Raw genomic sequence first — 8648 nt, 5'->3', positions numbered from 1 at the left:
ACCCGAAGCTTATTTATTTATTAACTTTTTTCATAATTTATTTCATACTCAAAAAATAATGTAATGAAATAATTTATTTATTTAATAAAAATAAACTCACTTAAAAAAATATTTTGTTTGCTTTGAGACAAAAACAAGTAAAAAGGCGTTAAGTTCGGCCGGGCCGAACTTTGGATAGCCACCATCTCAGGTATATATGTAAACCACCTTTCGTCATTATCCGATGAAAATTGCATAATTTAGGCCCCCATAGCAGCTCTATCGAAATATCGTCCGAATTGGAACAAATTCAATACTGATATTGAGAGATCTAATATGTACAAGACATTTTGGTAGCTATATCCAAATATAGACCGATCTGAACCATATAGGATAAGGATGTCGAATAGCCTAACATAAGTCACTGTTGTAAATTTCAGCGAAATCGGATTATAAATATGCTTTTTATGGAGCCAAGACTTTAAAGAGATCGGTTTATATGGCAGCTATATCCAAATCTGAACCGATCTAAGCCAAATCGAAGAGGGCTGTCGAAGGGCCTAACACAACTCCCTGTCCCAAATTTCAGCGAAATCGGACAATAAATGCGCCATCTATAGGCCCAAAACATTATATCCAGAGATCGGTCTATGTGGCAGCAATATCCAAATCTGTACCGATCTGTGCCATAATGCAGAACTATGTCAAGGGGCTTAACATAACTCACTGTCCTAAATTTCGGCGACATCGGACAATAAATGCGCCTTTTACGAGCGTTAGACCCTAAATTGGAGAATAGGTCTATATGGGAGATTTATCGAAATATGAACAGATCTGAACCAAATTGACCAAGAATATCGAAGGGCCTAACACAACTCACTGTCCCAAATTTCAGCAAAATCGGGTAATAAATGTGGCTTTTATGGGCCTAAGACCCTAAATCGGAGGATCGGTCAATATGGCATAACATAACTCACTGTCCCAAATTTTGTCAAAATCGGGCAATAAATGCGCTTTTTATGGCCCAAAACCTAAAACCGAGAGATCGGTCTATATGGCAGCTATATCCAAATCTGGACCGATCTGTGCCATAAAGAGAAGTATGTGAAGGGGCTTAACCTAACTCACTGTCCCAAATTTCGGCGACATCGGACAATAAATGCGCCTTTTATGGGCCTTAGACCCTTAATCGGAGGATATGTCTATATGGCAGCTACATCCAAATATGGACCGATCTAAACCAATTTGACGAAGGATGTCGAAGGGCCTAACACAAGACACTGTCCCAAATTTAGGCGAAATCGGACAAATCTGGACCGATCTGAACCATATGCAACAAGGATATCTAAGGGCCTAACACAACTCCCTGCACTAAATTTCGGCGAAATCGGACAATAATATCTTGATATAGCCGCCAGATTTGGATATAGCTCCGATCTCTTGATTTAAGGTTTTGAGCCCATATAGGGCGCATTTATCCTCCAATGTCGCCGAAAATTTGGAACAGTGAGTTGTGTTGGGCCCTTCGACATTTTTCTTCTCGATTTAAGGTTTTGGGGCCATAAAAGGCGCATTTATTGTCCGATGTCGCCGAAATTTGGGACAGTGAATTGTATTAGGATCTTCGATATTTTTCTGCAACTTGGCCCAAATCGGTCTAGATTTGGATATAGCTGCCATATAGACCGATATCTCAATTAAAAGTCTTGGCCCCATAAAAGACACATTTATAAACCGATTTCACTGAAATTTGACACAGTGACTTATGTTAGGCTTTTCGACATCCGTGTCGTGTATGGTTCAGATCAATTTATTTTTTGATATATCTACTAAAAAGATCAATATTTTGTTATACACAATTGAACAATGACTTGTACTTATTAGTATTTGGTCCAAATCGGAACATATTTCGATATAGCTGCTATGGGGCATTAGGTATACATTTTCACCGGATTTTTACGAAAAGTTTGTTTACATATATACCCGAGGTGGTGGGTATCCAAAGTTCGGCCCGGCCGAACTTAACGCCTTTTTACTTGTTTTTTGTTTTTTTGGAAAACTTTCTATAGCTCCTCTTAATATAGCTCTCTGAATTCTGTAATTTAGATCACTTCCATTGGTGAGAATTCGTGTCAGCTATGCTGTTGGTGTGGTTCAGGCCCCTCGGAAACAATTTTACGATCTGACGGGAACGCACACTCCACAATCAACTCGTTTAGCTTAGTTTCAAAAGAGGGTGCGGATATTAATCCCCCCATGCCACTATGGGCATACACCCAAGACAAAAATCGGCTAGTTGTGCATTCTAAATACTAAAAGTAACCTCGAAAAAAGTCAGAAACTCCTTGGTTCTTACAAATCCAATTAGTTTCCATACCAAGCCCTAAGTTGGCTTATGTCTGGTATTGTGAAGCCACTAAGTGCCGATGTCTGTTAGCCCCGAAAGCCGGGCAATGACATAGGAAATGTTCCAACGTCTTATCATATTCCTCACTTGGCCTACACATACTATCAACTCGGTAAATCGATACCTCACAAGGTTCAATTTTGCAGAAGTTTATATAGATAATCGCCCGTCAAAGCATTTTTATACCCACCACCGAAGGATGGGGGTATATTCATTTTGTGATTCCGTTTCCAACACATCGAAATATCCATTTCCGACCCTATAAAATGTATATATTCTTGATCAGCAAAAAAATCTAAGACGATCTAGCCATGTCCGTCCGTCTGTCTGTTGAAATCACGCTACAGTCTTTCAAATTAGTGAGCGGAATCTTTGCACTAGGGTCTTAGGCCCATAAAAGCAACATTTATTATCCGATTTTGCTGAAATTTGGGACAGTGGGTTCTGTTAGGCCCTTCAACATCCTTCGTCGATTTGGCCCAGTTCGGTCCAGATTTGGATATAGCTGCCATATAGACCGATCCTCCGATTTAGGGTCTTAGGCCCATTAAAGGCGCATTTATTGTCCGATGTCGCCGAAATTTGGGTCACTGAGTTGTGTTAGGCCCTTCGACATCCTTCTTTAATTTCACTAAGATCGGTCTAGATTTGAATACAGCTGCCATATAGACCGATCTCTCGATTTAAGGTTTTGGGCCCATAAAAGGCGCATTTATTGTCCGATGTCGCCGAAATTAGGGACAGTGAGTTAGGTTAAGTCCCTCGAAATACTTCTGCAATATGGCACAGATCAGTCAAGATTTGGATATAGGTGCCATATTGACCGATCGTTCGATGTAAGGTTTTGGGTCCATAAAAGGCGCATTTATTGTCCGTTGTCGCCGAAATTTGGGACAGTGACTTGTGTTGGGCCCTCCGATATTCCTCATCAATTTTGCACAATTCGATCCAGATTTGGATATAGCTGCCATATGGACCCATCTCTCGGTTTTAGGTTTTGGGGCCATAAAAAACGCATTTATTGCCCGATGTCGCCGCAATTCGGGACAGTTAATTGTGTTCAATTTCTCTAAGATCAGTTCAGATTTGGTTATAGCTGTCATATAGACCGATCTTTCGATTTTAGGTTTTGGGCCCATAAAAGGCGAATTCATTGTCTGATGTTGCCGAAATTTGGGACAGAGAGTTAAGCCCCTCCACATATTTCTGCAATTTGGTCTAGATCGATCAATATTTGCATATAGCTGCCAAAAAAGGTTCAGATTTGCTTTGTTTTTAGATATAGCTACTAAAAAAACCAATATTTTGTTGTATACAATGGAACAATGACTTGTACTTATTAGTATTTGGTCCAAATCGGATCATATTTCGATATAACTGCTATGGGACATAAGGTATGTAATTTTCACCGGATTTTGACGAAAGGTGTTTATATAGAGGTAGAGGCCGAACTTAACGCCTTTTTACTTGTTAAAATTCAGGTTTGCTCTTGGTTTCACTTTCCATTAAAAACAGATCGTTTATTATCACGATATTTAAGTATCAAGTTTGAATTTATTGTACGTTGAACGACTTTTTGGTTTTATCAGGCGTGTTCCGGTTTTCGAATTGGTAAAATGCAAAAAATCGCGATGCGTATATTTTCCAAACCTTATTCTTTTAAGGTTTGAAATTACTTGGATAGAAATTTGAATAGAGAAAAAATTCACATTTTTATCTAACAAGGTCCGCAACAGACCAAAAACTTGAAAAATGAAAAAATTTGGCAGAGCCTGGCCGGGATTCAAACCTGGGCACACGGAGCAATAGCAAGAGCCGTTGTCTAGCGTTCGAAGCCATCAATACAACGTCCAACAGATGCACAGAATCATGTGTACTACGGAGAAGTGAATTGCCACAGAAAAAAGTCTGTCATTACACAAAACACATGTATTGGGAAAAGTACAGCTAATATACAGGGTTGTCGAGTGTGGTTAATGTTGTAATTGTATTATAGATGCGTTTTCGCAATTAATGCGATTCAAATACAACATACCAACGCACATCCCTTGAAGCCAGCGCACCTAATATGTTTGAAAAGTCTTCTTACCAATGACGATACGCGTCTCATAGTGGTTGGCGTGTGTTGCTATCTTTAGCTCTCCATTTGCAATCTCCGATCATTGAGCTCGTCTCCTCGTCTCTTGTATCGAAAGAGAACACACAAAAAATGTTAATTTATTGTTTTAAGGGATGAAAGGGAAATTGAGACCAAAAACTGTCCTGAATATAATTTTAATTTGAAAACACAATAGTGAGTAAACAAAATTTGAACTAAATGAAATTTTAATAGCTGTTTAATGAGATCTATTGAATTTGAATTGCAATTTTTGGTCAACTCGAAATTGAACACTTTTTACATGTTACAATTTATATCCTTTTATATAACACCCACACTTTACAATGGCTTTAAAATGCACATTACTTGTGTATCTGGTATCTTGAATACGACTCACTTCCAAACATGAAATGAATCTTAACGATGATGAAGTTGGTAAAGATGATGTTCATTTAGCTGTCATTCCCTGGCATTGTAGAAAAGTGATATAGCTGAGCTTTTATTAAGAAGGAACATTTGATTGGAGTGTTTGTTAAAAGGATTCACGCTGAGCGCACAGTCGACTGCTTTTGTGTCATACTCTCGCAGTTAACAGCTTACACATTCTCTGGCCCACATGTTAGAGTACTTGTATGTATGTGAGGTATGTTGGCAGTTACAGCAATAAGAATTGAGTACTACAAATGCCTAAAATGACTAAGTCCTCTTGGACAAATTTAAAAGTTTCAAATATGCCGAACAAATAATTTGTATTTATTTGAAAAAAAAATCCAAGTAAATCTATACAATTTAATTTCAACATTAATTTCTATCGGTATGTAACACCATCCACCACCACCAATTCAGAAGAAATTCAGGGAATCTAATCTTACTACTTTCCTTAATTTGACATATTTTGATAATGTTTACTTACTTACATAGATGGGCATCACCGAACTATCGGTTTCAGGGCAGAACTTGGAAAATTTCTCTTAGCGCGAAGTCATGTTTGCTATAATCCAATTCTTTACGTTAACCGATATTTCTAAGGCTAGGTTTCTCTGTACTTGAAACACATTTTTTCCTCTCTATCCCGGCTGAATGACTATAGCCTGTGTGTCGGTCTCCTATAAAGGTGCAGGTTCGGCAGAAAAAAAAAACTGATTTAGGTTTGTGTGACTCATTCTAAACGCAGAATTTGTCAACCAATCAAAAGGCGCTAAGTTCGGCCGGGCTGAACTCTGGATACCACCACGAGTATATATGTAAACCAAATTTCGTCAAAATCCGGTGAAAAATGCATACCTATGCCCCATTGCAGCTTTATCGAAATATGGTCCGATTTTAGTCCAAATCGGATTCGACGCGGATATTCAGAGGCCTAATAAGAACAAGTCATTGTTAAATTTTGTAGAACAAAATATTGGTCTTTTTGGTAACTATATCCAAATATAGACCGATCAGAACCATATACGACAAGGATGTCGAAAAGCCTCACATAAGTCACTGTTTCAAATTTCAGCAAAATCGGATTATAAATGTGCTTTTTATGGGGCCAAGACTTTAAATCGAGAGATCGGTCTATATGGCAGCTATATCCAAATCTGAACCGATCTAAGCCAAATCTAAGAAGGCTATCAAAGGGTCTAACACAACTCCCTGTCCCAAATGTCGGCGACATCGGACAATAAATGAGCCATCTATTAGCCCAAAACATTATATCCAGAGATCGGTCTATGTGGCAGCTATATCCAAATCTGGACCGATCTGAACCATATGCGACAAGGATATCGAATTGCCTAACACAACTTACTGTCCCAAATTTCGGCGACATCGGATAATAAATGCGCCTTTTAGGGACCCAAAACCTTAAATCGGGAGATCTGTCTATATAGCAGCTATATCCAAATCTGAACCGATCTGGACCAAATTGAAGAAGGATATCGAAGGGCCTTATCCAACTTACTGTCAAAAATTTTGGCAAAATCGTTTGGCAAATGAGCCTTTTAGGGGCGTAAGACCTAAAATCGAGAGATCGGTCTATATGGCACCTATATCCAAAACTGGACCGATCGGAGCCAAATTGAAGAAAGGTGTCGAAGGGACTCACTGTCACAACTCACTGTCCCAAATTCCAGTAAAATCGGATAATAAATGTGGCTTTTATGGGCCTAAGACCCTGAATCGGCGGATCGGTCTATGTGGGGACAAAAAAAAATCTGTGCAAAATTTCATCTCAATATATCTATTTTTAAGGACTGTAGCGTAATTTCAACAGACAGACGTAGGGCCAGGGAGGGCTAGATCGTCTTAGATTTTTACGCTGATCTTTATAGGGTCGGAAATGGATATTTCGATGTGTTGCAAACGGAATGACAAAATGAATATACCCCCATCCTTCGGTGGTGGTTATAAAAACTCGTTTGAGATTGACGAGTGTTGTAAATACTGCTAAACAAAGTTTAACATCCGTCACGTGGTAGTTCACTATCGAGCACCCTTCTCCTGCAACCTTAAATTTAACTAATTCGATTCGTGACTACAGAAAAATATTAGCTGGGTATCTTTACACACGCGATTAAAAGTGGAAGAGATGCAACCCAGAAAGGTTTGCACTACTATCTACCACTTATCAGTATATTTCAAAGTCTCATCAAACAAAAAAGGCACAACATTAAGCCAAATTAAACTTAGACCACTTCTAAAATCACATCCATGATAATGCGAACCCACTTGTGTTGCCATTTCCACGATTATGTGGAAAAGTGATGCCAGGCCCTCCTGTTGCTGTCACTATTGTGAAGAATTCAACAAAACGATAGTTTATTGAATTGAATTTTATTGTTTCGCATAAAAAGGCATCGCACAACTGAATACGTTGTAGTTCGTATGAATAAAGATGTTATTGCACAATGACATTTTGAGGTGCCATCTTCTTGTGTGCAGCATAGATTCTACAGCTCCTTTAAATCGAGTCGTTTGGAATGTTTATCATTTTGATTGAATGTTGTCTTCTTTTGTTGCAGACGAATGCTTTCGTTTTTATGAACAGCGATATTGACAGCATATGGTGAAGTAAAAAGGAATAGACAATAAGACAACGTTAACGTAAACGTAAACACCCATTTAATGTTTTTTAAGCAATATATTTTTTTAGTACACAATTGCAGAGATTCACTATTTAAGTATAAAGGGATGTCAATAAATAAAATTTGAAGGACAAAGGATTAAAGTGTAAGAAAGTGAAATCGCTAAAAAGTTATCAATGAAAAATGGTGGAAATATATACTGGGGACATTAGACAAAACAAAACATTAGACGAAAAAACACATAAAATAAATAGCATGCAAAACTTTATGTGTATAATTTGTACCACTACTAGCTGGCCCGGTGTGCTTCTTTAAACTTTTAAATATTTGTGGCCGCCTTTTGATACGGTCCAAATTCGAAAATAATTTATATTCGTATTCGTTTGAATCCCATATATATCCCGGCTATATCAAAATCTAGACCGATCTGCGCCAAACTAAGGATAGATGTCAAGAAGCCTTACATAACATACTGTCCCAAATTTCAGCGAAATCGGTAAATAAAAGTGGCTTTTATGAACCTAAGATCTTATATCGGCAGATCTGTCTATATGGCGGCTATATCACGTCCTATATAGCCCATATTCGAAATTAACCTACCTATGGTCAAAAAAGGAATCTGTGCGAAATTTCAGCTCAATATCTCTATTTTTTAAGACTGTTGCGTTATTTCAACAGACAGACGGACGGGCATGGCAAGATCGTCTTAGATTTTTACGCTGATCGAGAATATATTTTATATACTTTATAGGGTCCAAAATAGATTTTGCAAACAGATGTGTTGCAAACGGAATGACAAAATGAATATACACCCATCCTTCGGTGGTGGGCATAAAAATATGCTTAAATATTGAAACAAAATCTGCTGAAAGCTCAAGACGAGCTCAATGAACGGAGATTTTTCTTTCTATTATCCGATTTTGCTGAAATTTGGGACAGTGAGTTGTGATCAGGCCTTCGACATCCTTTTTAAATTTGGCCCAGATCGGTCCAGATTTGAATAAAGCTGTCATATATACACAGATTTCCCGATTTAGGGCTTTGGGCTCATCAAAGGCGCATTTATTGTTCGATGTCGACGAAATTTGGGACAGTG

This window comes from Stomoxys calcitrans, chromosome 2 (genome assembly GCF_963082655.1).
Source record: "Stomoxys calcitrans chromosome 2, idStoCalc2.1, whole genome shotgun sequence".
NCBI lineage: Eukaryota > Metazoa > Arthropoda > Insecta > Diptera > Muscidae > Stomoxys > Stomoxys calcitrans.
Note: the sequence above shows the minus strand (reverse complement) of the source record.